This window comes from Molothrus ater, chromosome 2 (assembly GCF_012460135.2).
Source record: "Molothrus ater isolate BHLD 08-10-18 breed brown headed cowbird chromosome 2, BPBGC_Mater_1.1, whole genome shotgun sequence".
NCBI lineage: Eukaryota > Metazoa > Chordata > Aves > Passeriformes > Icteridae > Molothrus > Molothrus ater.
Window position 1 is genome coordinate 87,583,715 of NC_050479.2, and position 12,202 is coordinate 87,595,916.

The 12,202-nt window shown below is 45.4% G+C and overlaps 1 protein-coding gene across 2 annotated transcripts in view; it reads left to right on the forward strand.

Moving 5' to 3' along the window:
- The first annotated feature begins 4,749 nt into the window (after window positions 1-4,749).
- Window positions 4,750-12,202, forward strand: part of TSPAN9 (tetraspanin 9) — a 167,293-nt gene continuing 159,840 nt past the window's right edge. For both annotated transcript variants that reach the window (XM_054514006.1, XM_036384838.2), the window contains exon 1: window positions 4,750-4,849. The gene's annotated coding sequence lies outside the window, so the exon portion shown is untranslated. The remainder of the gene's footprint in view (window positions 4,850-12,202) is intronic.

A 12,202-nucleotide genomic window follows, 5' to 3' on the forward strand; every position in this document is an offset into this window, starting at 1 on the left:
TTTGCACAGTTGATTTTGGGACACTTATGCAGGGTTTATCTTCAACTTAATACCAGTGGAAGATTCTTCTCTGGTAGTATTCCTTTCTATGCTTGCTCTTGGAGTTCACAGCTCCCTGGTGTCAATAACCAGGGTTAGCAAGAGACATCTACCTGCCTTTGAAACTCAGTGGAGAAAGGAAAAGAAAATTTGTGTGTCTAGGAGACCTCACTTTTATGTAGGCCAAGAGATAAAGAAGATTTACTAAAGCGAAGAGGCAAAAGGAGTACTGGAAATTTTGATCTGGACTAAAAACTTCTGTCCCCTTGCAGAATGGGTAAGATCCATGCAAAAATACTTCAAAGACTGGAAGGACTGTAGCTCTCTGTACCCAAGGCTTCCTTTCTTGGAATTTCACCAGAAGAAATCCAGACAGTGCATCAAACTAAGAGCCAGCTGCAATTTTGCTAAAAATAAAGCAAAGCAAACACAAAATAGCAGCATATGTAAAAAAAGACATAGATTCAAGAAGAAAGGCTAACTGAACTCTAAAGAACTGACAACAAGTGAGGATATCAGAGTGTCTTACAAGTTTAATTTCTGTTGGGGCAGAAATACCAGAATTATTAACTTAACCTGTAAGAACTTGCTGTAAAATCAAAGGACAAAACATTAAAAGCTGATTCCCCTGGTCACTTTACAGCCACAACACTGAGACCTTAGAAGGTAAAGTGACAGACCAGATCTAAATATCCAAAACAGATCCATGTTTTCTTTATAACAAAGCACTTAAAAGCTTTCAATTTAACTGATTCCCTTTTTTTCTAATGTACATGCTTCAGTTTATCAGCCCTCATTTGTGCAGCTACATCTGCTTGTGGAATCATGTCAAACTGAATTACTAAAATGATTCCACTTACTGATAGTCTTCTGAGATAAGACAGACCATGGGTTTGAGCAACACAGAACTAGGCAAGTCAGGAGCCCTCCCTTCATCTGCACTTCAAAGCCAAAAGGAACACTTCAGGTAAGACAAGTTCATTTGAATTCACTCATGTATTTGTGGTGAGGGGGTGGGAACTTCTTAAGCTGACATTGCCAACAAAGACAACATGTTGGTGGGCCTAGAGACAAAGGTAGGGATTGAATTTAAATCTCCTTCTACTTCAATATCTAGATCCAAGGATCATTATTTCCTTGAGTATAACACGCATGCTTTAGCCTTTGGTGCAATGGTTTCCCAGTGTCATTTTCTTCCCATTACCCAGCTCATTTTTGTCTTGCTTCTTTGACATCTTGGACCAGATGAAGGAGTTGAAGATCTTGTGTGGTTACAGCAAAGAATAAGAACTAATTCAGACAGGTGAGAACACCCTCAAACTTCCTGTAGAGCTGTAGAAGGGGCAGGAAGAACACATGCTGAGCCCTTCAAGAAGCTGCCAGGGGGTCATGCTATTTCACCAATCCTGCAAGCAGAGTCTACATCAAAGCCAAGCAGGAAGGCAGCAGACAACTTGCATGCTTGTACTGAAATGGCAAGATCAGGGCTACTCTCTCTGAGGGAAGACTAGCCAGAAGCTTAGGTTGACCACAGCTCTGTCCATAACTTCACAGACTGTGGTGCAGTCCCAGTCCTCTTGGACACCAGATCCAGACCTACTACCATGTTTGCCATGGGTCAGCCATGGAAGCCATGTTTGCCTGCTGGTTCAGCAATTAGTCAAGACTCCAAATCTTGACTCCTCTCATTTAACAGGCCATACAATTTTGGCCTCTTACATGAGCCACAAAAGTACTGGTGCTCATTCTGAGGAAAACTAATACAGCATCTTTAGAGAAAAGCACCCCCCTCATCTCCTTGAGGTGCAAAATACAGGAATTGCTGGATGGAAAGAACATGAATATAAGCAAAGTTAGAAAGTTTAGGTGAATGATCTCTTTCTGTCAAAAAGAGAAGCAAAGACTTTGATTTTCAACCTCCTTAATTTCCCCACAGCACTCAGCTCTGTTGCCATATTATGATTTCATCAGAAATTTGTGGCTGGGACCAAAGCCACAGACTTGCTATTACAGTAGACGGGGTACATCCTGTGAATTACACTGGAGAGCATCCTTTTCTAGATGCCTCAAATGCAGCTACTCAAAGCTATTCTCAGAAGCTGCATTTGGCCTTCAGGTTTGGTGGTCATGTGCCATGGATTCAGGTACACAAAATCACAAAATGAAGGTTGAAAAAGACCTTTGAGACTGTCAAGTTCAACCTATGACCTAACATCACCTTATCAACTAAAGCATGACATTTAAGTGCCACATCTAATTTTTTTAAATACCTCCAGGGACAGTGACTCCACCACCTCCCTGGGCAGCCCATTGCAATGCTGAACCACTCTTTCTGTGAAAAACATTTTTGTAATGCCTAGTCTAACCTTCCCCTGGTGCAGCTTAAGACTGTGGCCTCTTGTCCTGTTGCTGGTTGCCTGAGAGAAGATACTGATGAGGTGCAACTCCTGTTCCTCACTGTATGGACAACATCAGAGTGCCCCCACATTAGATTTGGTTGCATGCAGAAGATGGCTAATTGAAGCTGGAACACAGGTCCAACAGACCACTTTCCTAAACTTAATGGCATAACTGAGAAGAGACCTGCAGATAAATGCAGTTTCCTTGGTAGAAAGTGTATCTACAGTATCAGCAACTCCAGTCCTCAGTTTCACAGTGATCCTCAAGCTCTTCCCTAAATCTTCAGGTTCATACTAAGCTCCCATATGTGTTTGGTTTTTTTCCTGTGCATGTTTTACCTTTTTTCCAAAGTAGACACAAAATGATGACTTGAATTCACATATTGATTTTTTACTGAGACTTGAACTATAGAAATCCCATATACCTGGGTATAAAGCTGCTTTGCTTATGCAACAGGTGAAGAACACAACATAATGCTGTCTCTTTTAGAGTGAACAACCAACCAACAATAACACCACCACCAAAAGTGTCAAATGTGTTCTCATTTTCTGCTGACTTCCTGTGCCGCTTCTCTTTCAGGAAGTTGTTGTTTATTTCCAAAGTTTAACTTACTAAAGATTGGCATCAGTTCTGGAATGAAGATCCTTCAGTCCTCAGGTCTAATGGGATTTGCTGCATTAGAGCTACAGCATCCAGGAGATGGACTCTTCTTGGAGCCTGGAACCAAGGAACCAAAAGAAGTGCTCTCCACAGATCTCTTTATCTCTTGATGCATTGCAAGATATATTTCCTTCATTGCTTGCTTTAAGGTAAACACACAGCAATGTTTGTGTACTTCTGCACATAAATAAATGATGAACACAGAGCTGCTGCACATGCTTCTCTTCTGGGAGGGAGAGAAACAAACATGCAGCAAATGACAATTGTGTTGCTGGCAGCATTGCCACCAGGATGCTTTGAGTCTGTTGAACAGGCAGTTTATAAAAATCCACTTAGGACATGATGGAAAGTACAAGAGAATATATTTGATGTGGACATCCCCTTGAACTGAGAAGTGTGACAGCAGCAGCAGTACCAGAGATGGAAATGAGAATACACAGGGAACCTCAGAATGTGAAACAGATCTTCTTTCTGCAAAAACATTTATGGTAAAGCCTTGAGTTGCTCTTCATATACTGTAAAATACAGTTCCTCTCAGGAGGCCCATGTCCATAACTGCACTGCTCTCCTTCTGTAGGCATCTCTGCCCCAGTTCTAGGTTGTTTCCTCAGCATATAACACTTTGCTTAGTGGTCCATGCCAAAACTTTCCCCAGCTCTGTTAAGACAACTTGAGAGAGTCTTCTGCTGGGGAAAGTGTTTGAAATTGACTTAGTTCAGTTTTTGTTGCACTTCCACTGATACCCAGAGGAAGGCAGGTGGGGACTTTCTAGATGATGTCAGAAGATCTCCCTTATGGCCCTGTCTCTCACAGCACCACAGATAAGAATCATTAGGATTGGAAAAGATGTCCAAGAGTCCAGCCATAAACCCAGGACTGCTGTGTCCACCACTACAACAAGTCTCTGAGCACCATATATACGCATTTTTTGAATACTTCCATGAATGGTGACTCCATCACTTCCCTGAGCAAGCTGTTCCAATGTTTGAACACACTGTCAGCGAAGAAATACTTTCTAATATCCAATCTAAACCTCACCTGGCACAGTTTCATGCTGTGTCCTCTTGTCCTATCACTTGTTACGTGGGAGAAGACACCGATCCACACCTGTCTACAACTCCTGCTGCGACCGCAGCAAGCTCAGGGGAGCACTCAGACACGCTCTCCCCCTGTGCTAGAAGCCAAAGCAACACACTGGCAGTCGTGGTGGGCTTCTCAGCCCGGGGTTGCCGCTCGCAGCGGCGGTCGGGGCTGCACTCCGGGCCGCCTGCGGGCACGGGCACCAGCCCTGCCTGTCTGAGCCCGGAGGGGACGTCCAGCCGCGGGTCCCTCGGGGCAGGGGCAGCTGACGGGGGCGGTCGGTACCCCCCGCCCCGGCGGGAGGGTGTGCCGGGGGGTGCTCCTGGCGCCCACCCCAGAGGTTTCCCGGAGGGCACCGCGGGCGGCAGAGGGAGCGGGGCGGGCTCCAGGCAGAGCCCTGCCAAAGGGGCTCCGGCGGGAGCAGACGGAGCGGGTGGGGTGCGCTGGAGGAGCGGGCCGGCAGCGCTCCCTCCCACCCTCCATCCCTCCCTTCCCTCCTCCGCGGGGCTGGAGCCTCCCCTGGGCAGCGCCCCCAGCTCCTCCCCGCTCGGTAACGCCGGTCCGAGCCCCTCCTCCCGTTTCCGCTGGCAGGAGCTGGGGCCGTGTCCTGCCCTACCTCCGCCGCTCCCCCAGCACTCGGCCCCATCCGGCCCGGCCCAGGGACTCGCGGGTGAGACCCGGCGCCGCGGGGGGCGAGGGGCGGCGGGGACCTGCGGGCCATTCCGGGCCCTGGGAGAGGGGAGGTGGCAGGAGCGGAGCGGCCCGGGGCGGGGGTGCCGGGGGCTGCCCCCTCACGGGGGTCGCGGGATGCCGGCCCGGCCGCCGGAGATGCTGGGGAGCGGCGGGGTCCCGGCGCGATGGGGCTGCGGGAGGGGTGCGGGTGGCTCGTAGGGGCGAGAAGTGTTTGCTGGAAACAATAATCCCCCACCCCCTCCTCCGGTGCCTGCGTGATTTTTGCGGAAACAGGAAAGTTAGTTCAGAGGGATGAGTCGAGCCCAGCGGCGTCTGCGTGCGCTGTCCTGCTCTCGGCCGGGGAGCCCGCGGTGCCCATCCCGCACGGGAGCGGATGGCTTCGGCTGGGGATGGATTTGTCCCGCCGCCGGGGAGAGCACCCTGGGACAGTGCTGCTGGCCGGCGGGGGCTGCCTCTGCTGTGGCCTTGCGCACCCCCGGAGGTGCGGCGGGCACCCGTGATGAGGGGCTGGGAGCGCGCAGGGCGCCCGTGAGGGGAGGGAGGCTGCCCGGGGCTGACAGCGGCAGCCGCCCGCGGACGTGGTGCCAGCGGTTCCTGCCTTCCCCCTTCTTATGTAAAACTTGACTCCAGCGTGGCCTTTTCCTGTTGGAGCTTTTGAAAACTTTTCTTGCTGTATCTTGGGATATCTGCCTGTCACCGTGCTCCTGGTGGGAGGTGGGAGCTCTGTGAGGTTTGCCTCTCGGGAGGGCCTTCAGCTCCATGGATTTCTGATGGGCAGGGGAGGACCTGAGCTGTGGAGATGCTGTGTTAAGGAAAAATTAGACTGCAAGAGCTGCATTTCTCTGCTTAATCCTTCTATCAACTCTTTTGGTCTGTGCTTTTACACTGTATAGTTCTGTGGTTTGAACCACGGGAATGGGGTACCTGATTTTCCTACCTGACCGCACTGAACTTACTTTAAGACTTGGGCATAAGTCACCTGGGATCTGTCTGGGTAGAAGTTAAATATTCTCTAGAACAGCCATGAGAGTCAAATCACAGAGTTTGTTTGAGCTCTTGGCCCATTCATAGATGGGCCTAAACGTTGCCTATGGAAGCCAAAACTTAACATGTTCCTGTAGCAAAGTTGTTAGTAACAGGTGCCACAAATTGTTTTAATGGTTTGTTTGTTAAGCTTTGTAGCCAGGGTATACAATTGCAAAGGATAGCAGCCACTGAAGTGTGCATTCATATGAGTTGTGTTGGCATGGAATGTGGGGACAAAGTTAGCACTCCATAACTTTTAGAATGTCTAAAGATGAATTATCAATGCGATGTAGAGAGCACCAGGGAAAAAATCTGTCCTTGCAGTTTTATGTCCTTTGCTTCCATTTTACATTTTTCCTGAGCTCCAAGTATGAAAACTGATGGAGCTAATATAGCTTCTGCCTCCAGATCTTTCCCTTTCATATTTTTAGACCTGTGATGATCAAATTGCATATCCTACAGAAAAAGCCTTTTCTATAATTGGGCTGTAAGACTCGTGGCACGCTTGGTTTTGGGTACCTTCACTTTCTTTAAACCTAATTCTCATTAATAAAGCTGCATGAAAAGACCTTGGGGTTAGAATATAACAAATGCAATGTCATTAGCATTAGTCAGGCAAAGCTCTGAGGTTAGAATGGCCCTGTTCATCTCTGTTGAGCAGGATAGAGGGTTAACTGAGTGTTAGTGTTATCTTAGCTATTTTGGTTATTTTAGCAGAAAGTAGCTATCAGAGATGCATATCCCACAGCCTTTGCTTTCTGTGCTATTTTAAGTTATTTTCTTCCAAAGCATGCCAAACCTCAGCCTGTCCATGAGGGTATTTCCATCACAACTGTGTATTTTTAGTGTTTAACCCCTGTCTCCCCGAAGACACAAACTAAAAAACTGCAATAGAAAAGTGAAACACAGGAAGAGCACAGATTAAAATAGCAAACCAGCACTGAGGCAGCAGCACTGACTGGAGGAGTTACTTTCACATTTGTTTCACAAGTGAAACTAGCGAGTTTTCACTAGAGAATCCAAGACTTTGTCTTGGTGTTACTCTGAGAGAGCTGGAGCAGAAGTGGCTGCTTATCTTAGAAGTAGTGTGTTAATATTCCCCAGATACTTAGGTTTTACAATTGCTTTTCAATACTTGGGTTTTACAATTGCAATTTTTTGCCCAGCTCAGTTTTTCCCTTTTATCATATTTCAGGATTGTGCTGTTTGCAAATGACTGATGCCCCGTTAGTTTTCTGTGTTGAATGTCATTAGATTTATCGATGCATGACAAAAAGAGATGAGAATGCTTTAAAGAGGCTGAGCATGAACCAGTGTTGTGCCCTGGAAGTGAAGGCAGATGACAATACTCAGGACTATTTAAATCAGACTGCAGCCAGTACCCAAGGAAGTGATTATCTCAGGTCAGGGTCTGCATCAGCAGGGTCCAGGACCAGGATTCACACACCTGGCTGGAGGCAGGGCACAGCTACTACACAGGGTGGGCAGACAATGAATGCCACAGGCAGAGCTAAAATGGGGTCCCTGGTGCCATGAGCAGAGAGCAGGGGTGGATGTGAGGCTTTTAAAGAGAGCATTTAAAGGCCTTTCAGTGCTCTCAGAGCCCTGGTACAGCACAAGGGTCATATGCTGAGGGAACTAGGCTTGTTCAGCCTGGAGAAGAGAAAATTTGATGAGACCTATAGAGACCTCCTGGTACTTTTGAGGAGGTTCTCAGGAAGACAGAGCTTCACTATTTTGTATGGTGACTGTATGAGGGACAACAAAGGGAAGTTGAAATGAGGTTCAAGATAGATGTAATTTCCAACAAGGAGGATAGTCAGATGCTGGAACAAGTTGCCCAGAGGGGTTGTGCAATGTCTGTCCTCACAGGTTTTCAAGGCCAAAGTGGATGAAGTCCTGTTGGGACCTCATAGCTGGTCCTGTGTAAGGTAGAGCATGATGGAACCCCCACAGGCCTGCTCCAACATGAATTCTCTGATCCTGAGATCAAGCAGCCATTTGGTCTGAGAAGGAGGGAGGTGTGTGAAACAATGGCAATACTTGTAAATACCCCAGATGAAGAAATGAAGGAAGGTTTTAGGATGCTGATGTGTTGCTAAAAGAAATGAAATTAAAAACTTTTCTCAGTATGCTCACAGCTTATGCTGGAGAGGTGTGTGTGTGGGTAGGGGAATGATTTGTATTTGTAAACTCACTTTCCCTTAGTAATTCTCAAAGCACAAAGTGCCTTTTTGGTGGAACAGCACTTCAAGATGCATTCTGGAATGGATCAAACCATGCTCTTTCAGATTTCATGTAGGAAGTGTGATGACAATAAAGCATGGTGCTGAGCTTGGGGAAAGACAGTGTATGACCAGGGAATAGCTCTTATCTGAGGGTTGTCTTCTTTGATTCTCTAGAAAATAGAATAAACATGCCAGGAACAGCAGATCATTTCCCCATTTGTGCTATAGCTGTTAACAGACCTTAGGATTGAGTCAGTCCTAGTGAGGCCATCTTAGCAATACCCAGAGAATGCAAGTGGATCAGAAATAGATATTTGTCTTTCCTCTCTACATGGCAGTGAAATTGTGGAAAAGTGGGCATGTGCTCAGGAAGTGCCATCTCTTCGCTCAGTGCAATGCATGTTGGAATTTAATTTTGAGGAGAAGTACTTGTTGGGAAGATAAAAATTTTGTATATTTTACTCAGCTGTTAACAAGATACTTTATTGGAGACCACAGGTATCACTAGTGCCCTTCCTCTTCATCTTTCCTGATCTCCTAAAGCTGACTTCGAGGGGCTGTTTCTGCTGCTCCTTGTAGCCTCCCTCAATGAGACATGCATTGCTGAATGTCAGTGCTGTGTTTCCTGGGAAAAAAACCCTTCAAATCTGTCCTATGTGTTACTTCCTGTGGTTCAGCGCCATGTTTTCTGTGGTGTGTTTGTCATGAGGCTGGACTCTGTTCTCCAGTGAAAGATGTTGGATGCTTTTGTCATCCTGCTTGCACAGGTGTTTCTGGGAAGGTGATGTGTCTGTGAAGCCCTACCTCACCTTTTCCTCTGTTTTCTGATGATATTCCAAACACTTGTATTTATTGCTGTCAAAAAATAAACCTTGAGGGCTAGAGTTTGTAGAATGAGGCATGATCCTTGGGCAAAGCCCAGCTGCTGCAAGGTGTCACTGTCTGCAAGTCCAGTAAAAAAGGAGGCATCTGACTGTGCTTCACATGGAAGAAAGAACAGATAGGAAATGTGGGATCCTGAGTAAGTAATGAGCTGTGTTTTGATGCCAGTGGGATATATTAGTCTGTTAGACTGCCTGTTGAGGAGGGGTGAAAAAATTCTGTTGTTGAAAAGCTTTTAAAATCAAGAGTATAAAACAGGCAGACATGTTGTAGGGATAGCTCCAGGCAGACAGGGCAGATTAAATCATAAACATATGCTCCAATAAGCCTTTAAGTGGACAAAGGTATTAATTAAGCTTAGCATTTCTTTACAGTGATGTGAATATGATGTTGTAATAGTATGATAACCTTTAAGTAGTAACATACATTTAAAAGACTTGAAGTTTGCATTAATCTTTGTTTCAAAAGGTATAACAGGAAAACTTAATAAAGTTTTTTTGAAAGCACTTTTCCCTTTTGCTGTAAGAGTTCTCCTTTCTAATGCAAACACTGTCATGCTGGTCTAATTCCTGATATTTCTGAAGGTGGAAGTGACTAGTAGCTGGGTGTTTATTTCCATGATGCCTGTTATGAGTGCAAAAGGGGAAACAAGCTGCATTAACTAGTAAAATGCTGATGATATTTTTGGGGCTGAGTCACTGTATGTCTCTAGAATCAGCTGAACTGTGTGAACTGGGCTTTTGTTTCTACTCTGATATTGCTCAAGCAGAACTGCCTGCCTTTGCCCTGGGCTGTCCTCACTGATTTACAAGTGCTTGGATTGGTCTGTGTAAGCTCACAGTGAGGGTGTGATGGAATATATCAACCTCATACTGGCACAGGACCACAGGAGCTGCATTGTCCATGTGTGGTGTGTCTGGGCAGGAGGCAGGGCTCGACTGGAGAAGGAGCTCAGGGGGGACTGGGTGGGAAAGCAGGAGCCTTGAGGAGGCACTAGGCTAAAGGAGAGGAAGTCTGCAGCCCTCCCCTGGGAGGAAGGGCTGGAAAGGAAGGATGAGGTGGTGCATTGAACAGAGAGCTGAAATGTCACACTCTGTCAGCAGGTTTGAAGGAGACTTAGCTCCAAATTTTGAGACTCTGTTCTAGGAAACAGGGATCAATACAAGTCTTAGAGAGCATAGGGCTCTGTGAACTCTCCTGTATTTGGTGTTCTTTAATTTCACTCTTACTTAAATTCATTTGACCTAAAAGATGGAGGGAGGCAAAGCTTGAAGTTGGAGGAATCCTGGGTTTAGGTCGCTGGTGGGAAGAACCCAAGTGACTTCTCTGGTGCAATTGGGTAGTCAGTGCTGTCTCCTCAAGTGCCTTATGGCAGTATGCTGACAATCACATTTATGGTGATTTCAGCTGTACTCCAAACTCATGTTGAGCACAGGCAGGAGACTTTCTGTTTTCATTTGCACATTTCTAAAGGTTAAATAATTCAAGAATGCTTTCAAAAGCTTACTTTGTTTTCTGTTTCTCTACTGGTGTTTTTTACCTACAACTCTGCATACAGTTCAGTGTAAGGTGGTTCTGCCAGGATTTTCATCCAGCTTTGTTTTAAACTGTTCCTTGATTTTGTAAATACATACTTATCCCCAAACCAGCTTTTCATTCAGTTTTAAGACTGCAACCATATGTGAATGAAGGTTGTTACGTGACTTTGTTTGAAGAAAGTGCAGCTGAAGTTGTGAAGGATTGAAAGCAATGTTCTGAGAATGTCTAGTATGTTGTTTCCACTGGAGGACAGTCTGCACAGTATTGTTTATATGTATTTATATACATGTGGACAAAATACCATTAGGGGAATGGGATAATGGTTCTGGCAGTAGAAGAGACCTGTACTAGCATGCAGATGGGAGCATGTCTCCTTGTAAAATAGAAACCTAAATGGCTGGCCTAAAAGCCTGTAAAGGAAACCTTCCAAGTAAAAATTAAGTGATTTTCTTTCATACATCAGAGCTTTTGGATCTCTCCAGTGCTGCTGTGCTGTCTCAGAAAGTTTTGCCAAGTAACAGTGGCTCTGAGTGTTAGAAAAGCTCTTGCTGATCTGTTTCCCAGCAGTGGAGAGAGCAGCAGGACTGGCAAGACTTTACATTCATAGAACCTAGGACACTGTGGACAGCAGCAGAGGCATCTCTAGGGAGGATATAAATAGCACAGACAACTAATACTGAGCTATTGGGTGCCATCAAAGATGAAGAGCAAGGGGGAAGAACTGCAACTCTAGGAAAATTCCCAATATATTCCCCTCACACCTACTCAGGATGGAAGATCAGCTAAATCCCACACACTGAAACTGCTGCTGTTTCATGTGGGAGGACTGAGGATGGTATTTCAGGTGAATGTGGTCAGAGATTGTGATATGAAGGCTGTCGTAAAAGTAATTGCTGGGACCAGTGATTTGTAGAGTGATTTGACTATCTGTAGAGGAAGAGACTTCATTGAGAACAGGAGCTTCTTGGATGTGCGTGCTCTATTCTAGTTTTATAGAAGGCAAAGTAAAAAGGACCATGAAGTAGAAACGGGATTTTCTAGGGAGAACCAGGAGGAGGAAATGAGAATAGAGTCTTAAGTTCCCACACCAATGCAAATTCATCTGGATAGCTTTGAGTTTTCCAAGTTCCATGTTGATGCACCGTTTCCCTGGTGAATGGTCACCACAAAGTACCTCTAAGACTTATACAAGAAACTCTCACATTTTCATTCTGTTTTTCTTAAAATAATTTCTGAAGACATCTTTCTTAAAGCAGTCAGTTTGCCCTGAAAAATCCATCTTCAGCTGCCTACTCTCCAGGGACACCCAAACAATCTCTATTGCATCTTGCTTTCTTTTATGAAAACAAAAAATCCTGCTTGTTTTTCATCATAGCTTGGTTTTCACAGCTATTTAGCCTCTATCTTCAGTTCTTCCTTCTTATTCTGTTCTCCATTAGTTCCTCTTTGAAGAGCTGAGGAAGTTCATTCTGTGGTAAGAACAGAACAGTTTTGCTATCTTTAGTCCATTTCTTCCTTGCTGTTTCTACATTAAACCACACAAAGGAAACAAAGCTGATCCAAGTCATTTAGATATGTTGCTGTTTTTTTCTGAACTGCATTTTAAAGAGCTCTTTAAGGAGAAACGCTGCTTCATTTAGGAATTTCTTTCTTTC